Consider the following 23454-nt stretch of genomic DNA (forward strand, 5'->3'; position numbering starts at 1 on the left):
ACAGGAACATTAAGGATGGTCTACCTAGGAGGGACAGATGCTCGCTGAATTTCATAAGTGCTAATTATGGTGGAAAGCTGGCACAGAAGAGATATGGGTGAGAAGAGGAGACAGTCTTCAGACTGTCCCTACCAAGTGCTGTGGATGGGAGGGGAACACTTCCCTGTTTGGGACAGTGATTAAAGTAAGTTATTTCCATGCTGTCTGAGAGCTGTGTGCTGTACAACTGGAAAAGAATAAGAACAAGAGCCTGGGGATGGGGAGAGCTGACATATGTATTGATTTGATCCTCATCTTCCACAGTGACAAGTGTTGCATACAGACTCACTCTACACCACAGGGTAAAGGTAGAGTCTTGAAAGTTCCTGTAAATCCAGGCAAAGGAAAAGTCTACAGAAGCTACCTGGTGGGTTGGTGAGGATGGAGCCAGGGGACTCACTTAAGCAAGTGCTTACATAGCCCCAGGGGTCATGACTATTGTCAGACAAGACCAGAAGCACACAAACTTCCATCTCTTAGTGTTCAGATGATCAGAGCTGTGACTGGACAAAGAGCTGGAAGGCCGTGGAGAAGCTAGAGTTCAGACTGGCACTCACATGTTCCTGCTGAGGGGAATAAATACCCACAGTTTCCATCTTCACATGCTGTGGATCTGAGTGTGTGTACAGACAGACTCTCAGACAATCTACAAGGGCTTCCTAGAATCCCATTAACCAATAATACTGCTGTTACAATCTAGAACTGACAGGAAAAACAAGTCCTGACTCCGGGGACTATCACTGGGACGTTCTCAGTATAAAGTATTGTCAACTAGGGTATCTATGCTAATACAAAACTATCCAAAATGCTTTAAAGAAGGTGAAAGAGAAATCATGCCCAAGAGCTAACTGCAATGAAGCATAATTAGCAGCAGAGGGCAGCAGAGGACACCCTTTGGAAGTTCATTCTGCAGCTGGGCACATTCTGCACTTTCTTCCTGTGCCACACCAGCTAGAGTTCACACACACACACACACACACACACACACACACACACACACACACACACTCGCCAGATCTGTTTGCCAAGGTCTGACCCTTCTTATATGACTACTAGTCACTGGGCCGGTGACCCACAGCTCAGGTCTGATGGAGAAGCTTTTTTTTAAAACAAAATTCAGATGGTGAGAGCTTCTTTACACTGGGGTCATCAGGAGGGTTAGGACAGGAATAAGGCAGAACGAGTTGGTTGGAAGTTTCACTTTCTATCCACGTGACCAGGCAGTGGAACCCAGATGTTGTTCAGTTGGTAAGCAACCTTTTCTATTGTCCTGGTGCTAATAAGAAGTGCCTTGGGGTTTAGGCAGCTGCTTGTTTGGAGGAAGACAGAAAACTGGTAACCTGTGATTTTCTCCAGACCCTCAAGCTCTGGATACTATAGACAAAAAGCCCCGTGTCTCTTCCCTGAGCATGGCTCAGGGGTCAGATGCCATCAGCCTGACTCTTCTTAGAGTCCTCTGAAGCTGGGATGAGTGTGTGGCAACACTAACAATGGGGGGAGAAAAGACAGAGTTGTTACAAACCTGGGAGAAAAGCAGGCCCCATTGTGAGAGCAGAGCACACTTTGCTGCTTTTATGTTCCATTAGCTCTGAGCTCTGGTACAATGTTTCCAAATGAGTGGCAGCAGGGACCGGGGTACTCTCATTTCTTCAGGGTCACGGATGAACCCTCTCTAACTTAACTGTTCCCTCTCCTTTTCTATCCCACCCCACCCCACACCCAGGTCCTGATAATTGCTCCTTTGCTCTGCTTCAAGGACAGTACAGAGGGCCTTGCATTTACCAATGGCAGTACCAAGGACCTTGCATTTAAGCTTTGCTAGGAGAGGCCAGATCTGTGCATTTCATTTCCCATTGAGCCAGTGATGTCCAACTCTCTGTTGATGCCTGTGTGTGTGAAGGAGGGGCAGTGCCTAGTCTCCTGTCCCAAAAGGCAGTTTTTTTTCCCTCTTGTCTTTTATTCCCAGGTTGCTGTACCATAGACTGGATGACTTATAAAGGACAGGTTTTATTTAGGTGATAGTTCTGGAGGCCCAAGGTCAAAGGGTAGAATCTAAGGACCTTCTAGCTGTTGGGGACTCTGCGGGGACACAAGGTTGAGCCACCACATGGTGAGAAGACACGGTAGACAGAGGGAGATAGCTTTGTTTGCAAAGTCACTCACTTGATACCTCATCTGCCTATCAAGGTGTTAACATATTCAGGAGAGCAGAACTCTTAGGACTTAGTCACTTCTGGAAGGTTCTCTTGGTCCAATAGCATAATACCTCCCAGTGGGGTGAGGATTAAATTTCAACACAAGCTTTGGTAGAGACCTTCAGACCAGAGAGGAGACATTGCCTACACTCAAGTCTGTTTAGCTGGAGACCTGAAGGGCTTCCGGCTGCCTGGAGCTGTCTCTGAGCCTCTCCTGAATACTTTTGGCTGCTTTACCCTTCGTCCCAATTTTCAGGATGCTCTTCACATGGGAGACAGCACCTCCTATGTAAGGTCTTCCTGGGCTTTGGGTTTATGTGTCATAGGTTCACCTGACATTGCTCCTTTCTCTGGGACTCCTATCTGAACTGTTTTCTAATATCTAAAAACCATCGCTTGGTGTTATATGATATGTATGTATGTGTCATATACATATGGCAGAGGGAGGAAGGGACCAAGTTATATGAATATATATGGAGAGGGGCCTTTTAGTTGTTAAGGGGATTGTCAATCTGTTACTCCGAGTCACACATCTCCATTTTCATTTCTTTTCACTCTGCTCCTGACCAAGCTCAAATCTCATGGTCAGTCACCACACACACAGTCTTACTCTTTTCCTCTTGCCAGCTAGACCCAGCTTTCTTCTGACTCCTTGTGGGATTCATGGCCAGGGAATAGGTCTGGCTTTGACTTCCTGGCCAGGAGTCCTCTGGACCAATGGTGATGCCTGACAATACCATTGCCGGTCCCACATTTCTCTTACGTTTTCTTACCTAGCTATGTCATCATATCTTCTCTGCTTACCTGCCAGTATCTCTCCCTCCCAACTTCGCTGAGAAAATATAATCAACCAGGTCCATTCTGAAGATCCTCTGTCACCTTTCACTTACCCCCCCCCCCCAGCACCCTCTCTGCCTTCTTGCCTGTTTCTGCTCCTATCCTCTCTCCTCGAGTGTCTGCCTTCTAGGGGCTCACATTTCTCCTCCTGCCTCCATCAAGTTTGCTATCACTGATCTCACCTTAAATCTCTCTCGGGATTCTTCTTCCTCAGCCCTTGTCCCCTGCTCCCCCTGTGAAGCAAAGCTTTTGATAAACCTCACTAGGGACATTGAAGCATGTCCTCCTGTCTCTCTTCACCCCACTTTATCGGGGTTCAGTGCCGACACCCGCCTGAACCTGCTCTTGGCAAGGTTGCAGTGAGCTTTGCGTTGCTGACGTCAGTTCTCTGCTTCCCCTTCTTTCCTTCAGTGGCAGCATCTGACTTCTTCCATGCCTCCTTGTTTCTGGAACATTCTCTGCTCTTGGTTTCTTTTTTTTTTTAATTTTATTCAATATATTTTTTATTTACATTTCAAATGATTTCCCCTTTTCTGGTTCTCCACTCCCCGAAAGTCACATAAGCCCCCTTCCCTCCCTCTGTTCTCCCACCCACCCCTTCCCACGTCCCTGTTCTGGTTTTGTCTTATACTGCTACACTGGGTCTTTCCAGAACAAGCGGCCACTCCTCCTTTCTTCTTGTACCTCATTTGAAGTGTGGATTATGTTTTGCATATTCCAGTTTTCCAAGCTAATATCCACTTATTAGTGAGTGCATACTATGATTGATCTTTTGAGTCTGGGTTACCTCACTTAGTATGATGTTCTCCAGCTCCATTCATTTGCCTAAGAATTTCATGAATTCATTGTTTCTAATGGCTGAATAGTACTCCATTGTGTATATATACCACATTTTTTGCGTCCATTCTTCTGTTGAGGGATACCTGTGTTCTTTCCAGCTTCTGGCTATTATAAATAGGGCTGCTATGAACATAGTGGAACATATATCCTTATTACGTGCTGGGGAATCCTCTGGGTATATGCCCAGGCTGCTCTTGGTAGCACTCCACAGCCTACTTGGCCTTCTTTCTCAGCTATGTTTGCTGGCTTTTTATGTTCTCGACCTCTAAAGGTGGGATATCTCACACTCAGTCCCTTGGTCTTTTCTTTCATTAAGAGATAACCCTATCTTCTTTCATGACTTGAAGTAACATTAATATCCTTAGACCCCCATGCTTTTTTATTGCTATTATTTTTCTGTTTTTGAGACAGGACCCTGTTCTGTAGCTCTGGCTGGTCTTGAACTGGTAGCAATTCTCCTGCTTCACCCTCCCAAATTCAGAAGCTACCAGGCCTGACTATGCCCTGTGTTTATATATTTAGCCCAAACTCCTCTCACAATCTCTCACTTCTGCCTTAAAAATAATTCTAGGAAAATAACACTAGGATTTCTAAGGATGCCTCAGGGTCATAGCTAATAAAGAATTCTTGTTTTTGAGACTGGACCTAGCCACCTTATCTACACTGATTAATGAGAACTCCATCATCTTCCCCCTCATCTTTTTAATGATTCTTTGCGAGTTTCACATCATACATCCCAGTTTCACGCATCTCCCTTTCCCCTTGTATCTGTCCTCTGCCCTTGCAACCTCCCCTCAAAAGAAAATAAACAATCAATAAACAAACCAAATCAAAACATCTCATTCTGGAAGCTACAGTGTGTCGCAGTGTGTCCCACAGTATACCCACCTATTCACACACCCTCACTTGCCAAGGTTCATTGTTCAAGGCCTCTGGCTTCTGACACACCATCAATATTGGATCCTCACTGGGACTCCTCCCCATTATCTTAATGTTGTTCTGTGTCATGGAGATCCTGTCGCTTTGGATCAGCAGGGCCAGCCCTTCCACAGGCTCCAACAGTTCACAGGTGATGAAGATTTTGAGGTGGGCCGACTGAAAGCCCTGGATCTGGGCCTGTGTGGTATCTAGGCTGGTCAGCCTGCCAGCTTCCCCTTTTCTACATGGCTAGGGTGGGCTCTCCAGCACTGCTTTGGCTAACCCACCCAAAGCAGACATCATCAGGAGGTAGGTAGGGCCAGCTCCACCATGCTGCCTAGTTGAGGTACCTGGGGTCCACTCTCCAAGTGCTGCATATAGCAAGGATCTGGGCAGCTCTCCCTCTCTTATACCCTCAGGGCTGGCTCACCCATGCCTTCACCATGAGGGCCAGCTCCACTGTATTTCCTAGACAGAACTCCATCATCTTAATAGCTCAGGCCTTGGCTTGTCCCCTTATATGCCACATATAACTGCCTGGACAAGATTGTTTGTCATCCCAAGATGCTAAGAACAGAAACAGCTTCATCTTTTTATTTCTCTCCAGACACCACAATTGAGTGGTTTTCCAGGCTTTCATACCTGTCAATCTATAGCCTATTATTAATAGAACATCAGAATAAGTGATCTCTTTAAAAATCTTGATAACTTGCTGTTGGGACTGTGTTCACAGTCGCTCCTGCTTCTGTTTAATTCTGAATGAAGACAAGTTCCTGCAATGTCTTTCAGAACTCTCTGATCTGGGTCTTCGGTGTCAGCGTCTGGGACTCTCTCTTCTACCCACTTTTGGCCACAGTGGTCTCTGTCATGCCAGGCTTGCACGTTCTGTCTCTCCAAGCCCACTTGCTCTTCGCTTAAGCCACAGCCCACCCTCTCAGGGATTCCTCCCGGCACTTCGCTTAGCTCTGCCTACCCTCTCTCTCCAGCTCTGCCTTCTCTCTGTCCCAAGCCCTCACTGCTGGGATGATGGTCTGCTCTTAGATTCTGCTTACTGGCTTCCGATTCTGGGATGTAGATATCTCACCTCCCATCCCTTGCTTTGTCTGCTGATGTCACCGAGTCCCTAGGACAGTTACAGCACTTGCAAATATTACAAGACTCTGTTAACAGATGCCGTTTCATCAATTGTCTTGCCTGCATATCTGGCTTTTCTTTACCTTTCCTGAGATGTCTAGCTGTTTTAATCTGATTTGACCTAGATTAAAAATATCAGGGCGTGGAGAAACAGAAGGACATTCCAATGACTTTGTACCATGGGCCATTTCATTAAAACTGTTGTTCCCATCTGTACTCCGCCAACGATGCATGGAAGCTGCCTGCCACCACGGTTTCTCTAGCGTTTGTTGTTTTTGTCTCTGTGACTATAGCTATCATCCTTAGGTGAGATGGTCAGTCGTGGTTCTGGATGCATTTCCGCAGTGGTAAGCATATTTTCATTGCAGTGTCATGGGGTAGTCAGAGAACGTTATATTAAGTGACGTAAGCTGAGCACAGAAAGAGAAATACCTCATGCTCTCATTTGTTTGTGGCAGATAAAGAAAACTGACTCTGGAGGAATAGAGTGGAACGATATGGTTATCAGAGGCAAGGAAGGAAGGGTGACAAAAACTCAGTGACTTGGGTGTAAAATTCAGTTAGATGGGAGGAATAAGTTCTAGTGTATTCTAGAGCAAAGTGCTATCCACACCTTACTAGTTCAGAAGAGCTGGAAGAAAGTATTTTGAATATTTGCAGCACAAATGACAGATGGTTGAGACAATGAGATGCTAATTACCTGATTCTAATCCCATAGGATAAGTTGTATAATTATTATGTACCCATTAAAATAATAAAGGAAACAGAAGGAAAAATTGTTATGCCCAAGTGTCAGGACTAAGATCAGTGAAGACAGTGTACACTTTCTTTGAACAAAGACACCTTGGTGTTTACTTCTTATTCCAGTGGTAGCTCTTTGCCCTTGTCTTCTAATAAAAGTGATGGGTCACTAATAATGCGCCTTACTGTTATCCCTTGGGCCACAGAGCGGGGGAAGTCGCTTTCCCAGGCAGTGCGCTGAGACAGGGTCATGCCACTAGAACACTCTATTCTATTTGATTGCCCCTGTGATTTCCATGGATCAGTACAGAAGCCAGCCACTCTGCTCAGCCTGTTTGATGGCTGATAAAAATAGGTGATGTCTACAAGTCTGGATCACACAGGTGGCATTCTCTTCCTTCTTGACTTCATGCAGATAGATAATTAAATCTTCCTACTCTATGCCTCACAGGTGAGATCTGTGTGTCTGGAGTTCTCACCTGGTCTGCCCCACCCCAGTACCCAGAGTATAGCCTTTGCATGCATACACACACACACACACACACACAGCCATATGATGATGAGAGTAACTGTGACACAAGGTTCTTAGGAATAAGTTCACAGTCTCATAGCTCAGATGATATGGTACCTGCTCTGCATTAGAAAATCTCATGAAATGAGCTAGTGGTAGTCAGTTTGGCATCTATAGTGGCACAGGTAATTGACTGTAGACATGAACAGTTGTCTCAAGACTGTGGTCAATCTCTCCACTTACTCTTCTTACCATCATTCTTTCTGTCTTATGAGTTAGGGGTGACATCTATTCTCTTCTTATCAGAAGGAATTACAAGCTCTTCCAGACTTAAACACACGGGCAGTGTGTTCATAGATAGATTTGATGCTGAAGGCTTAGGGACTGATGAAATTTTAACTATTTTGCTCTGTGGTGAAGACTGGACCCAAAGTGCTAGACACAGGTATGGTAAGTAGCTGCAGGGAGACAAGCTCATCTTCTCCATTCACTGTGCAGTGAAGATCCTACAAGTTCTCACAGTGCAGATGCATTAAACAGTAGTGATATGTGCACATGTTGTATATGAGAATACATGCATGTATGTCCATATATGTATGTACATGGATGCTGTCTAATGTTATATGTGCTTTGAGAAACAAGAGTAAAAGAACGTTTGTATTAGAGAGGCTAGGCAGGGCAGGAGACTTCTGCATTTTTTTTTTTGAGTTAGAGTCACTGGAGACCCAATGAAGTTGGGGTGTGAAATGCTGGCCCTGGTGGCTATTTTAATAATATCACTCAGCTCTACTGATTAAATGATTGTTAGAATAAAAGAGAAGTGGCAGTGATCTGTCACAGGGGGAGGAGGACAGGGCTGCCTGAGCCAAGTGACCTTAGATTAGTTGCTATTCTTCTTGGATCTTCTTCTGCATTCCAGATGTGATGGAATCGCACAGGAGAGGCCCAGTTTGCTCTTGCTCATAGCTGGAGCCATAGCCAGTCATGCTCGCTAGAATTCAGTTCCCAAGGGGGCTCAGATGAGCCCTAGATTGTTTCCCAGGAAGCCCCATCCAACACTCCCAGCAGACTGGAGCAGAGAATAGCGGTTCTACTTGAGTTCACCATGAAGAGCACCAGAGAGCACAACACTCTCACAAGGAAACACTTTCATTAGAGTTCTGTTTGCTTTATCTAGAAGGGAACAGAGCTGAATTAGAAAGGGTAAGGTCAAGTGTGTTCAAAGCCCAGAGAGAGGAGAAGATGGGGAGCAAGAGGAGAGGGGCCATTGACAGCACAGTAATGAAGCTTTGCAGCTTGCATTTTTGTGGCCTGTACCTGGCACAAATGATGGAGGCCGTTTCTCCTCATACCACAGGACAGCAGACCTATGAAGGTTTTGGATCTTTCCAAGGCCTCCTTTTTTTTGGTCTCAGCCTTACTTTTAGAGTCTCAAGGCAGAGATAGTGAAATATAAGGCTTTCACCCCAAATCCTTTATGTTTGTTCAGAGATTGACATCTCTTCCTTTCTTATGGCTTGGGTGGTAGCTTGTGGCTGTGCCCCGGAAGCCAGTGATGTAGACTGATGTCAAAGTCCGTTGTACCTTCCTCTCTGCTCAGTCCATGAACAATAAGGTTTCCCAAGATTCTCAGAGGAAGATGGAGGGACCAGGTAGAAGGTATACAGGTCTCTAAATGACTTTGTAAACCATAGCTGTCATGTTCCCACTCCAACCCCTGCACTGACTCTGAGTGATCATTCAATCAGTAGGCATCTCATTAGTGTGCTAAGACAGTTTTCCAAAGGAACTATGACGAAATGTCATAAAGTGTGTTGCCATAAAACATTTTTGTTTCATAGCTCATGTCTTTCATGCTATATGTGAAAGATTTATAATCATACCCAAATTCACCTAGGTTATCCCCTGTCTTTATTTTTTAGGAACTTTATAACTTTCTTTTATATTTCTATCTATGATGCATTTTCAGTTAATTTCTTATGCTGCATCTAAGGCTTTGTCTAGATTCAATTTTCTTTTCCTTTTTCTCCCCACATCGGGTGTTTGGTTGTTCCAGGATCACTTGTAAAATACACTTTGTGTGCCCTATTGTATCTTTTTGATCTTGTTGGAGGAAGATCATTGTCTGTTTTATGTGGGTTTATCTCTGGGTTCTTTGTTCTGCTCCAGGCAGAAGTTTGTGGTCTCAAAGCTGGATCAGTCTGTTCTTCGATAATCCTTTCAGTACTGAGCTTATTATTCTGGATATTTTGCCTCTTTTATGGACTTTCCAGTTTGGAAATATCTACAAAATGATCCTCTGATCCTCAGTGTTGCACTGAGCCTGTAGATTACATCTGGAGGAATTATTATTTTGATAGTCCTAAGACTTCCCCTCCAGTAGAGTAGAATGTTACTCTGTTTCACCTTCTCTCCCACTCCCAATTCCCACTTGTCCTAGTTTCCTTTCTGTTTCTGTGATAAAACCCTCACCAAGACCATCATTAAGAACAGAGAATTTGTTTCATTTTATAGGTTACTGCCCATCGTTGAGGGAAGCCAAGGCAGGAGCTCAAGGCATGAGTTTGAAGCAGAGACCATAGAGGAACACTGCTTGCTGGCTTGTTCTCCCGGGCTCATACACAGCAAGTTTCTTTATACAAGCTATACTACACCTGTCCAGGAATAGCACTGCCCAAAGTGGGTGGTACTAATTATCCATCGTTTGCAATCAAGAAAATGACAGAGAGATATGCCTCCAGGCCAATCTGATGGAGGCATTCCTGATTTGATGCTCACTTTTCTGAGGTGTGTCAAGTTGATAATCAAGATTAGCCATCACACAACTTAAATGTTTATCTGGAGTATTAGCCCCCCTGCTCATTTATGTCTGTGCTTACTAGCTCATACACACACACACACACACACACACACACATAATTTGACTTGCAAGATCAAGCTTTATCATGTATCATTCATTTTGATTAAGCCACACCCTATGCCTACTTATTTCTATATGTCCCCACCTCATCTATGTTTGAACAGTTCTGCCTCCATTATTTCCCATTTACTTTTATTTAACTTTTTTTCTGATTTTCCTCTCTTAAGAACTAGAAGACTTTAAAAATATGGAATTTCTAGATATGTGGGGATTTCCCAGCTACTTTTGCTTGCTGATTTCTATTTACCCCACCATGGTCTGAGGGAAGTCATTATATTATTTTATGGCTCAGAATGGGGTGTCCTTCAGTGCAGTTTCAATGTGATCTAGAGAAGAATGTGTGTTCCAGCGTACGCTGCAGATTTCAATTATGTCCAATTGATTGGTTGTACTTTTGAGTTCAATTTTGTCCTTATTGAGTTTCTGCAAGCTGGTTCTGTACATTCTGAGAGAGGAACATTGAAGCCTCCAACTATTACAATGGACTGGATCATTTACCTCTGCAGGGTTATTGATTTCCCCACATGTATTGAATGTTATGTTAGATTCATGCTTATTAAGGACTGATATCACTTCTTGAAAAACACCAGGTTATCATCATATAATTTGTATTTCTGAAAATTTTCCTTATTCTGGAGCTAGCATGACATCAGCATAGTCTTTCTCCATTTATTTGCTTTTAATCTATCTATCTATGCCTTCATATGTTTAAAAAGAGTTTTTTGTATACAATGTATACCAAATCTTGCTTTTAATTTGTCTATTTAGATTATCTAAGATTTGCAGTATACATTCAAGCTGGGTTTCTTTTCTCAGTTAATCGCCGCAGGAAACAACTTTACAGATCTGGAGTTATGTCTCCTAGGTGATTCTAAATCGAGTAAAATTGACAAGATGAATCATTGTCACAGGAAACATCCTGGACATTCAGTGAGTTTCTGCTCCTGGCAGTGGACTTCAATTGTGTTTTCTAACCCTTTCCCAGCAGCTGGAAGAGGGCGGCCAGACAAGGCAGCTACAGCTGGCAGGTTAGCTTTCTGGGCTGTGGCTTTTATGTTTCTAATAGAGTTTGAGAATAGTCACTGCATCCTAACAGAACAACTGATCAAGCTGGTTGTGGATAGAGCTCAGCAGAAGAGTGTTTGCTTAGATTGCACAGCGCCCTAATTTTGATCTCTAGCACTTGGGGGCTGGGGTGGCTATGGGTGATCAAACTGTATATATGCCAACGACTCTTCAGTAATCCTTCAAAGAAGTGGGGCTATGGGGGAGCTCACTGCACCCAAAGCTGGAGAAGTGAGTGGTTCTGGGAGTCACAGCTTTACCACTGCAGATGACCATCAGCAAAGCCTCTGCAGGAGCCACAGGTGGGAAAGGCTGGCTGTGGCTGAAGAATGGCTGTTGATTTGACCTTGACCCTATGCCTAGGTCTGTGCATATGCACACTTGTCCTTTCTCTCTTGCTGCCACTAGGACATAAAATGAAGGACAACATCTTTGGCAACATGTACTTAATCCTACTTTAAACTGTGATTAGTCTTTGGTTGGATGCTAGATATCTCTGTAGGTATCTGTTTAGTAGGTTTGCTGTAAAAATAGGAGGAATGTTTGGGACTGTCCATTAGGTGTCAAGACTGTGCTAGGACTTGCACAAATGCTTAGGGATTAATTCACTATGTTTCATACTGAAGATGAAGAAGCCAAATTTGATCAATAGGCTGGATTCCATTGGAAGGCTGAGAAATAGGTTTAGTTTTTAAACAAGATACCATGGTCACCCAGCTCATAAGTGGTGTTCTTTACATCTCTGACTCCAAGACTCCATGTTTGGTGTAGGATTGATGGAAATGTGGTAGGTGATGAATAAAACCAACCAATCTAGATCCTAATTTCTTTTAAGGATAGTAGGAAGTACTTTTATTTTTATTTTTTACATAGAATGACTATATTAGTTATCTATATTGTATTCCAAACTACAGTAAGATTTAGCTGATTAAAACAACAGATGTACATTTTTTTCCCCAAAGACCAGAAATTCATCTGTGGCTTAGTGTATGCCTAAGTTCAAAGTCTTGCATGAAGCTGAAGGGGAAATCACGGGTGAGCCTATGGCCTCTGAAATGGAAAGTTCTAGTTCTTTGGAAAGTCAGTTATGCCAAATTATGGTTTGCTGAGGGCACACAGGTGAAAGAATGTCTTGCTAAAGCAAACACATAAAAGACTATTTTTCCTGAAGTAGACACAGGTGAAAGGATGTTTGGATATAGCAGATATGTGAAAGGATGCTTGATAAAGGAGTATAAATATGATCCCACAGATAGTGGGAGACAAACACTGAACCTTTGTTGGATTTGCTCCTCCTTGTTCTTCCCTAAAGACATGCATGTATTGGTACACCTTACATAATGTTGTTGAGCTCAACTTGTGATAATTCTACTATTGAGAGAAATTCACCCAAGAACTGCTCCCGAGGTTCCTGCAGCAGCTTGTGGCTTCCATGGCCTCCCCTCAGGCTGGTTGGTGAGCCTGGTGGTTTCTTCAGAATTGAACTACAGCTGCCTGGTGTCTGCTTGTTGAAAGGACTGGACTGTAGCTGGTGGTTCATGCCTGGTGTCTGCCTGCCTAGAGGACTGATCTGCAGTTGATGAATCACATTTGGTGTTTTCCATGGGACTGAACTGCTGCCCAAAAAGATAAAGCTCAGCCACAAAGAACTATTGCTGAACAGATTCACTTTCCCCATATCCTAGTAACTTTTCTTTTCCGCTACTTCTGGTGGTGGTGGGCTAGGGGTGAGGTTGAACCCTTATCAAAAGGAGGTTGCAAAAACACTTATGCCTACAGATCTCTTGTGAAATTGTAATGTGTTAAAACACCAGGACCAAATGCAAGTTTGTAATGAAAGAGTTTGTTTTACTTTATAGCTTGTAAGTCCATCATCCAGGGAAGTCATGGCAGGAGGAACTCAAGACAGGAAACTGGAGGCAGTAACTGGAATGCAGAGGCCATGGAAGAGTGCTGTTTATCAGATTGCTCCTCATGGCTTGCTAAGTCTGCTTTTTTATAGCACACAAGAATACCTATCCAGGGTTGGTATCACCTACAATGGGTCATCTATATCGTCAACCAAGAAAATATACCACAAGCTTGTCCACAGGGCTATCTCGCGGGATATTTTCTCAAGTGAGGTTTCCTCTTCTAAGAGGATTTTAGATTTCTCAAATTGACAGAAAACTGGTAGGTATGGCTGCATCACTGATGGTGGCAGCCCACACATGTGGTTACTAGCAGGTTCTACACTCTAGTGTTTGGGCCATTATACATTTGGATGACTCCTCTATGGTGGGCAACTCACTGCAGGGGGACAGATAGTGCCAACATGAGAGGCATCTTCTTTCACATGCCATGTCTACCATATGCTGTGTATGAGAAGGACTCATTCGGTTCAGCTTCCACTCAAGAGGTAGTTCTGTCAAAGAGGTGAGAGAACTCAGGGTGGGGGGTGGCGTAAGGTAGAAATAGCTGCTATTGAGGCTTCCTGGCACAAAGCCTGTAGAAAACCATTTGTGCTAAGAAGTTTTTATAACTGATGAAGAAGTCATGTATATTTTTTCTAAGTCTGAAATTGCTTCAGGGCATAATTTTCACACTTTGCAGTCAGGGTGGTAAATTTTATGATTAATCCACTGGTGGATACAAGGATTTCTGTAAAAATCTCACTTTCCAGATTTGTTACTGTCATGTATGTTTCTCTGAAGAAGAAAAAACAATTCTGGAAAATATTAAGTGAGACAACCTCAGGATCGAACTTGGTGACATCTAGGCTAATGAAACTCTCATAAGCAAGAGGATTGGGAAAGCAAACAAAAATTCTGGGTTTGAAGTGTCTGAATATCAAGAAGATTTCATTGTTCAAAAAAGTCTTACTACCCCATTTCAGTCCCAAAGTAGAATACCTGATCCTTTGTGGGACCTTTGCAAGTTAAATTACTCTCACCAAACAGCCATATTGAGCCTATAAAATTGGAAACAGAAATGTGTCTGTAAATGCTTCCCAAATGAGTGTCAATTACCATACCCAAACATTTTCCCAGTAGACTTACAAGCAGGTACCACACAGTGACCAAGGATGCCTGGGGCTTTGACTAAAAGAAACAAGCAACCATCCAGAGAACTGTGACTCTGAAAATGAGATTTTGCTTAAATAGCAGAAATATTTAAATTGGGACTATGAGACCATAATCTTAAAAAGAAGGACAGCTGGAAAACAGTCATTAAAAGTCTGAGTTCCCAAGAAAGATTGGAGGGCACAGCCCAACTGCAATATTACAACTGGTTTGGCAAAAATAATTACAGAGAACACAAACTTATATATAAATTACTTTTGTAATGTTTTTAAATGTTTGAGGGTTTCATACAATTTGAATTTCATATGAAATATGACCAGATCTACCCTTATTCCACTCAACTTACCCCATAACTCCCTAATACAACCAACTTCATGTAAAATGTATATTCACTATGCCTAGTTAGTGCTGACAATATGCACATAGGTGTGGATCCATCCATGACAAACCCATAGTAGATCCATCCCTCCCCCAGCAATTGTTCATTGTCACTAGTGATAGAACTAAGCAGTAGGTTCCAACAAAATCACATCAGGCAACAGGTCTCATGTGGGAGGTTTATTAAAAGCAAGAAGTACAGAGGCTACCTATGGAGGGAAGAAAATAGGTTCGGGGAAGAGAATCACAACCTTTCATAGGTCCATGGTGCATGCATGGGAGGACATGTGCCAGGGGCATCAATGGAAATGTGTCATCTCTGGGCAGCTAGTGATGATGTGTTTTGTTGTCGGGCCAAGTCCCTCTGGGGCTGGAAAATTTCTGATTGCCAGCATTGTTGTTGCAGGGCTCATGGAGGTGCCTGATTGCTAAAAACTAGCTCCTTAGATAGGGTAGGATTGGAGATTATATCAACGTATCCCTGGGGTTTTAACTGGTTTGACCTTGTGCAGGTACTCATTGCTTCTGTGATTCATGATTGCTGTAGCCATGTCATGTCCAGAAGAACCAATTTTACAGCATGCATGCTCGTGTTCTCTGGCTCTTATGTTCCCTGAGCCTTGGTAGTGAAATGGTTAATATAGTTGACATATTTAGGACTGAACATTCAGTTTTTTATTCTCAATGCTTTGACTAGTTATGCATTCTTCTAGTGACTGCTGCCTACTGCAAAAATAAGCTCCTCTAACTGAGGATGGTAACCACTCAGGTCTATGGGTATAAACATAAATATTTGTAAGGCAATTTGACATTAGCATTTAGCAAAATAACAATAGTAGGTTCTACCTTAGGGAGTATAAACTGTATGAATGCAGACTTTTAACTAGGATTACAGACCAGGCCTAAAATTCCTTTGTGGAACAGGCCTCAAATCCAACCAGAAATCAGATAGTTGTGACTGTTATACCAGTAAGTACATCTTTCTTGACCTGTTGGTATTATAGCATCCAGGGTTCAGAGCTGGGTAAGACCATTGCTGTGCTCTATCATTCTGCATAGTATTTTCTGCCTCCATGAAAGCTAACCATCAGGGAGACAGTGTCCCAGATGATGTTTAGACTGATTCATCAATGCCCTACAGACAATGTGTAGCACATAATTATGATGGATAATCAATGTCAATGATTGTTTTGGAGACTTCTGGAGCTTCCATGTCCAATAACTCATAAGGAGGTACTCCGTTCTTTGAACTACAATATTAATTTATTAATTCATGCTCTCTGGAAGGGGCACTGTCCACCAATGATGGGTAATTCCATTTAAACTCTTTCTAAAGCTTTAACGGCTTTTGAAATTAGCTTATTAACCAGGAGGTTTCCATAAGGCTTGTTTCATACATCCTTTGTTTTGGTAAAGTCATTTGCTAACATCTTTTTTTCTCCATCATCTCAATGCCTATCTTTTCTTAATCTTTCAACCCTCAGTAGTCCCCCTATTCATCCTTTAGTCGGAGTTGGAAGTCATAAAACCACTCAGTCCTTCCCAGGGATCAGTGTGGTCCCATTGCTCACTCCCACTGGTGACCATGGCTTTGGGCTCCTGACTTCTCATCTGATTTCTCTTTCCTGATGATGTCATACTTCAAAGCCATTTTTAATTTTTACAGATGAAAGTCATGAATGTCACATGCAGCATTCCCTGGTTTGACAGAATCCAAGGCATACCTTCCCCAAATGTAACATTTTTATCACAGTGTACAGTGCCCCTTATATCAATCCAGTAAGCTATAATAAGTGCGGTCCTGAGACATGAGGTAATCATTTTCCACCTAAGGCCACTCTTTGCCTTTCCTTTGATTCACCCTGAAGCTGCTTGCTTTATTGATAAGCTCTGTAATGTTTCCTGAGATGATTTCTATCCCAAGTCACTTTTCTCTTTTGTAGCATTTCTTAAGTTATATGTTTTAAAGACATTTATCCATTGTGATGTTTGTATATGTTTACCCCAGGGAGTGGCACTATTAGAAGGTATGGCCCTATTGGAGTAGGTATGTCACTGTGAGTGTGGAATTTAAGACTCTCACCTTAGCTGCCTTGAAGCCAGTATTCTTCTAACATACTTCAGATGATGTAGAACTCTCAGCTCCTCTTCTACCATGCCTGCCTGAATGTTGCCATGTTCCTGCTTTGGTGATAATGGACTGAACCTCTGAGCCTGTAAGCAAGACCCAGTTAAATGTTATCCTTATAAGAGTTGCCTTGATCATAGTGTCTGTTCACAGCAGTAAAACCTTAAGAAAGACACCGATATAATTTTGGCACAAAGTTGACCATACTGTTCTTCAAAAATTGCTCTGCTGTCTGAAGAATCTGTACTGTATCTTCTCTCCTTCTTCTAGTCTGTTCTATCTACCTTCTTCCATTGTAAACCCAGGATTACTATTCTTGACCCCTTTCTTGATTATTTCTATCTATATCTTTTAAATCAAGTTTTAATTCAAACTATTTATGTCATTTTATTTTTCTTTCCTAAAATGTGATTTGGTCAGCAGATGGGGAGTCTACAAGACTGGGTGAGGTCAGCTCACATGAGGCTAGGGGAACAGTGGAGGTGGGAGGCAGGGCCTGATAAGGGACACATTCAGTGACTCATAAAGTGGGTGGATGCAGAACTGGAGTGGAAAATAGCAGTGTCTACACACCCTTCCGCAGTCAGCCCAGGGATATTTCCTGGGAATGTATTGTTAAAGGACTACTTCCCCGGCTGTTAAGGAACTGCCAGTTTGTGTTCTATAGATGCATACTAAACCTACAGGAACTTCAGGAGAGTTGAACTATATATAGAGTGTATATTTCCCCTAAATCAGAAAGGAAAGAACACAATATTGAAGAGTCCAGACAGGAAAGAGATGCGTTTTCTATGCTCTGTTTATGTAAGCCATAATTACCTCCGGGATACTGAAATTGTGGCGTTTCCTACCTCTCATTTTTCTCACAAGTGTTATCAATTGTTTAATTAAAAATACATATTTTATTACTGTTGAAGCTACAGTTTTGACTATGAGAACGTGTGTTAAACAGCACAGGAAAATACCAAGAATTTCAAGAATAAGAATAAAATTGAAAAAATAAGATAAATCAAATAAATATAAAATAAAAATTCAAGGGCAAGAGGAAAACAAACAATGGCAGCAAAAAACAAAGACTGACCTCCACTGTAGAGGATCCAAACTGGCCCTTGCCCTCAGCTAGAGCCAGACAGGGCACTTAGCCTGGGTGTCAGCTGCTTTGACAGTTATGACAAGCTCATCACTGTATGCAGTGGGCCTCTGCGTCACTGTAGTGTGGACTGTTAGTAGACTTTCTAAAGAGCTGGTGGTAAGGAACAGTCAACCATTAGGGGTCCCTGAGTAAGTGAAAGAGCTAAAGGTAAAATTTTCCCATGATTCTGTAAGAAGTTTGGATTCCTCAGGCTAGCAGTGTGGCTATGGAAGCTGGCCCACCTGGTCTTGTTTTCTGGTCTGGCTACTTTCTACCCTTCTCCATCCTTCCTCCACCCTTACAAGCCCCTAACACTAGATAGGAGAGAAAAAAAAGGATAGAAAGAATAGGGGGTGACATTTTTATTAGACTGCTTCCTGCTGATTAGGGACATTGAGTTTCTTGGGGAAAGTGTGATCTTCACTATCAGGATACCTAATTTCCTATTCTTTTTGTTTCTTCTTTGTGCACCAGTACTTAACAAACCTACTTAACAAAGTGCAACCACCAACAACCAACCAACAACTAACTAAAACCAACAACCCATCATCCCTCCCAGGGCCCTTGTAGTTATATAACCTCTGAAAAGTGCCCAGAATTCCAAAAGTCACACAATTGCTGAAACTATCTGCTGCTGGCAAAATTACATGCCTGCTAAAGCACCAGGCAAATCATAGTCAGTGGCTGTGGACAACCTAAAGCAGTCCCATACCCTACATCTGGGATTAGAATGGAAACATATTCCCATAATATTCTCTCTCTCTCTCTCTCTCTCTCTCTCTCTCTCTCTCTCTCTCTCTCTCTCTCTTCTGTCTCTCTCTCTGTTTGTGTGTGTGTTTTAAAGAAATGAAAATTATTGCCAACAGTAACCTTTCAAGAATAATTGTTTCACAGTTTAAATGAGGAAGCCCAGTCTTTCATTGTGTAAAACATCTTCACAGAGGTAGACAGTGCTGAAATGTACCTATAAAGAAATGTTACACATTCAGATTTCATATGCATCAAGAACATGTTAAACCTGGCCTGGGAGAGGGTTCAGGAGATGTAACTCAGCTAATAGAATGCTTTTCTATCATGTATAAAGCCCTGGGTTGGATTCTCCAGCACCACATGAGAGCAGGCCTGAGATGCACAATTGTAATGCTAGCACAAGGGTAGAGGCAGGAAGGCCAAAAATTAAAGGTCCTTCCAAGGCACATAGTAAGTTTAATCCAACCTGCCTATTTGAAATCCTACTTCAAAACAAAATCTGATCTTGAATATTCACTGAGGTCTGTTGTTCTTGCTTCAGGTCCCTAAACCACTCTATGAGACTCATGGCCTCACATTCCACATAATAGGTTCAAAATGTGACCTCAAGGGTTCACAGAGCTGCTGAAACTCATATGTATCCTACTCCAGAACACTGCTTCAAGTTTACACTCTAGATAAGGGGATTCAGAAAGCAATGTCATAACCGGGTGGTGGTGGCTCACACCTTTAATCCCAGCACTTGGGAGGCAGAGGCAGGTGGATTTCTGAGTTCGAGGCCAGCCTGGTCTGCAAAGTGAGTTCCAGGACAGCCAGCTCTACACAGAGAAACCCTGGTTTGAAAAAACCAAATAAATAAATAAATATACATACATAAATAAATAAATAAATAAATAAATAAAGCAATGTCATAGAATGTTCTGTGATGGTCCCCACAAACTTCCCTTTGCTACCAGATGTTCAGAAGTAAAGCTTTTAGCTGTTATATTTTGCTTTAGTTGAGTATTCTCAGAGTTCTATATATGTTAATATATTAGAGGAGTCTTCATAGTATTGATTTCAAACACCGTGGTCCACAGACCCCATCAGAGTCCCGCCTTACAGTTGCTCCAGAGCCTCAGGTCTGCAGCATCCCTGCAACAAACATTTCCCTCTAGAAATAGCATAATGCAAGATCCAAGCTGCAGAGACATTCACAGAGAGGGGAAGCCATGGATGGTGTTAATAGTATCCTTTGGCCTCTTTTCTTTTTCTCAAGAGGGAACCTGGGTGGAGGCTGAGATGAACTAATAAGGTCCATCCATAACAGTTCTAGGGCATTGGCAGCAGGAAGACTTCCTTAGTTCTAAACCCAGGAGGAAGGCTTCCAGCCAGCTCAGGGATGTGCTAGGCTAGTAACTATCTTCCTTCCCTGTGGGATGATCCTATGGGCTGGGCCAGGAGGAGGAAGGGCAGGGGTGGGATACCCTGGCATTGTTTCATATACTCTGCTGCATTCCTCACAAGATGAAGCAAAGACAGGCTCTGTCTTAAAATAGAACTTTATCCCAAGTCTTAGTTTTTCCTTCTGGCTTTTCCCAAAGCTAACTAAGTTTAATTAAAAAAAATAATCATTACAGGAGAATTAGGTAGGAGGGGTGATCTGCACTCAATGCACACAGACATTGTTTTTGACATTATTATTTTCTAAATGCTGTGTTCATATAATGTTTTTAATATATTAGATAGTAAAGATAGAATAAAAGATCTCTATTATGGAAAACATAGGACAAAAATGAAAATATACTCCCATGTAGCTGTAACTGATCGAGAGTGACCTGTGACTTCAATGCCTCTCAGCCCCTGGGGGTATCTTTGCAGCAAACTTCATACAATATTTTGTCTTTCAGCTTGTATTCTGATTGGTAAGAATATAAGCATGCACTCTTGTGATACGGGAGCTTATGGTTCCTTATATCATATCCAGTAAGAACTCTTCTGACCTCATGATTTCACAAATGCCTTTGAAGGGTATTTTGTTTGAAAAACAGGCTCAAAATAAGCTGTGTGTAATGTACTTAGTGAGCAAGTCACAGTCTTCCTTCATTTCAAGGCTACTGTTGCCAGCTGTACTGTGCACTGTTTTTGATTGTGCTAATTAACGATGTGTTAGACGTTGACCTCTGAGTCTCTCATCAACCAAGAACATTTCTGGCTTCTGCTGCTTCTGTAGTTAGCCCACCGCTGCCACAGCTGAGGCTCCTCTTAACAGGCATTTATACCTGTTCCTGGGAGTTCTCATCAGGTGTTTTTTGGTGTACGTGTCTTGTCTGTGAGACTCACTTGTGCTGTTGTGATCAACATTTGATTCGCAGTAATCCACTGGTGAATTATAAATTCTCTTATGCTATTCGTATGATAGATTGCTGTTGTTTGGGTTGTTATTATCAGCTCTACTATTGATCATCTTGTCCTTGTGTTTTACAACATGAACCCTCTTTTCTGAAATATCTTAATAGACTGCCTGCACATTCTAGCTTTTAGAAACACCCCTGGCAGTTTTCCAAAGTGTGAGTAGCAGTTATCCCAGGCCCTTACACATATTGGGCACAGGTAGAGCTGCAGATCTCAAATCTCTCCAAGGACCAATTCAGCACCACCAATGGGGAACACACCACCACAGGGCTTTAGTTCATGTGCTGAATGTTGATTGAAGTATTGTAGAGCTTATTGTGAGAAAATGGCATAAAACTCCCTCCAAGCTGCTTGGACAGATGCACAGGAAGCATGAATGAGCTCTGCCTTTTGACTTGAGTCCCATCCCTGGGATGTCCCAAAATGCATGTATGAATATTACAGTAGCTGAACAACACAAAATCCACAACACCATGGTTCTGAGTATACTAGGTGAGACATACTTGTGTATGCTATCTTTTATCCTTTTTGTTTTTAAGGCTAGTTTTAAAGGTTTATCTTAGTTTTAAAATTTGTGTGTACATTTTGTGTCTTATGTGTGGATATGTGCACCTGAGTATAGGGTAGGCTTGAAGACTAGAAGAGGGCATCAGATCCCTTAGAGATGCTGGATGTGGATGCTGAGAACAGAACTCAGGTTCTCTGTACTCTTGACTGCTGAGCCATCTTACCAGAAAAAGGTTGGTTTTATATAGTGACAGATTATTTCTTTGCCTGAGCCCTTACTAGGCCTCCACTGTGACCTGTAAGGACTTGAATAAACACTCTTTCTAACAGCTCAGCCATGTCCCCCCAATTCTACCCTCCCTCTTTGAGAGCACACAGACTGCCAAGATGATGTCCTATGTGAAGCAGCCTTACCTGAGTATAGAGCTCTATCTGCAGTCTCAGTTACCAAGGAATCCAGACTCCTAGCCCTGGTGACAGTCTGCTAGTAGATGCTGCAGGCTTAGTCATAGCTGCTGACTCATAGCTACACTTCACTTCCCCGACTCCCCTGCAGCCTGTCCTGCCTTCTCCTCCTACCTCTCTCTTCCTTTCTCTCTTGTAAGCAGATTTCACCTTTGCACAAATTGAACATGAGCTCGCTTCCACTGACTTTCTGATTGCAGTATATCTGACCAACTTCACTCTGCCATCTAGCAAGGGGGGGGTGTCTTTTTGAATGTGCTCACTGGCCATATTTCTTTTCTGTTTACTTTATGTTGCCTATTTACTTTTTTTGTTTGTTTATTAGGTTGGGCTATCTTCTTGAGTGTTTTTGTGTGTATAAATGTTTTCCCCTGTATTGAGAACATATTGTCCACAGAGAACCAAATGCATTAGTTAGGACCACACAGTTGAAGAATTAAAGAACAGAAATTAAACATAAGGCAGTTGCAAAATAATGTCCTTGGAGAATTTAGAAAGGGTGGGATTATGCATGGAGCCTCTTCAGGGGAAGCCTAAACCCTGAGAAGAACAAGAATAGGGGCAAATAGAATAAAAACAGAAATTCCATAGAGGGTTTGTGATGTGTGTGTGTGTGTGTGTTTGTCTGAGGAATCATTTGCCAATGTGTGCTAGACTATGGGTTCCAAGCCCAGCACTACCAAGAGTAAAAAAAAGACTTAGCAATTTAGAAGAAAGGATGGAGTCTTTAAGATTATTGGAAGGTTTCTGTAAATCCTTGATTTACATCTATGGATTCCAATGGAAAGAGTACAAACTTCAATATATGAAACTGCGGATAGAGTAGCTGTTGTGCACAGCACTGGAAGGCTTACCTCAAGGCAGGATACAAAACAACCCTAGTTTACTTAGTGTGTTTTAAATGTTTAGGGAATACTCCATGAGTCTCTAAAATAGCCCTTTGCTGTACAAATGGAGAAAGGTTGCTTCTGATGAGGCCCATTCTGATCACTCTGATGAGGCCCATTCCTCTGCATCCCCTGGAATAGTCCTGTAAGTCTGAAGCCGCCAGCACTGTTGAGGCTTCTTGGGGATTTGCTGGGTGGGGAGCATCCTGCCTAGGGGAGCTTGCCTTTCCTGAAGGAAAAGTGAGGTGTCCCAAGCGGAAGGAAAAGACATTCAGAACTAGGGAAGTTGTCCACTCCCAGGGATGATGGGGGAGGGATGGCTAGGGAGTATCCTGGTTTAGAAGGAGACAGCTCTGAGCTACCAGGTCACTGGGGCCACTGTCATTCAGGGCAATGCAAGCTTCAACTCGGCCTGCCCTTATTCGCATGCAGATCTATAGTCATATCCATGAGGCACCATGGAATAGTCCATCTTGGCAGGAGGTAAGAGTTAGTGTGCTGCAGCCTAGGCCAGAGTGCAGAAGGAGTCTCAGCCACACAGGCTTGTGCTT

Source organism: Apodemus sylvaticus, chromosome 5, assembly GCF_947179515.1.
Source record: "Apodemus sylvaticus chromosome 5, mApoSyl1.1, whole genome shotgun sequence".
In the NCBI taxonomy this organism is placed as follows: Eukaryota; Metazoa; Chordata; class Mammalia; order Rodentia; family Muridae; genus Apodemus; species Apodemus sylvaticus.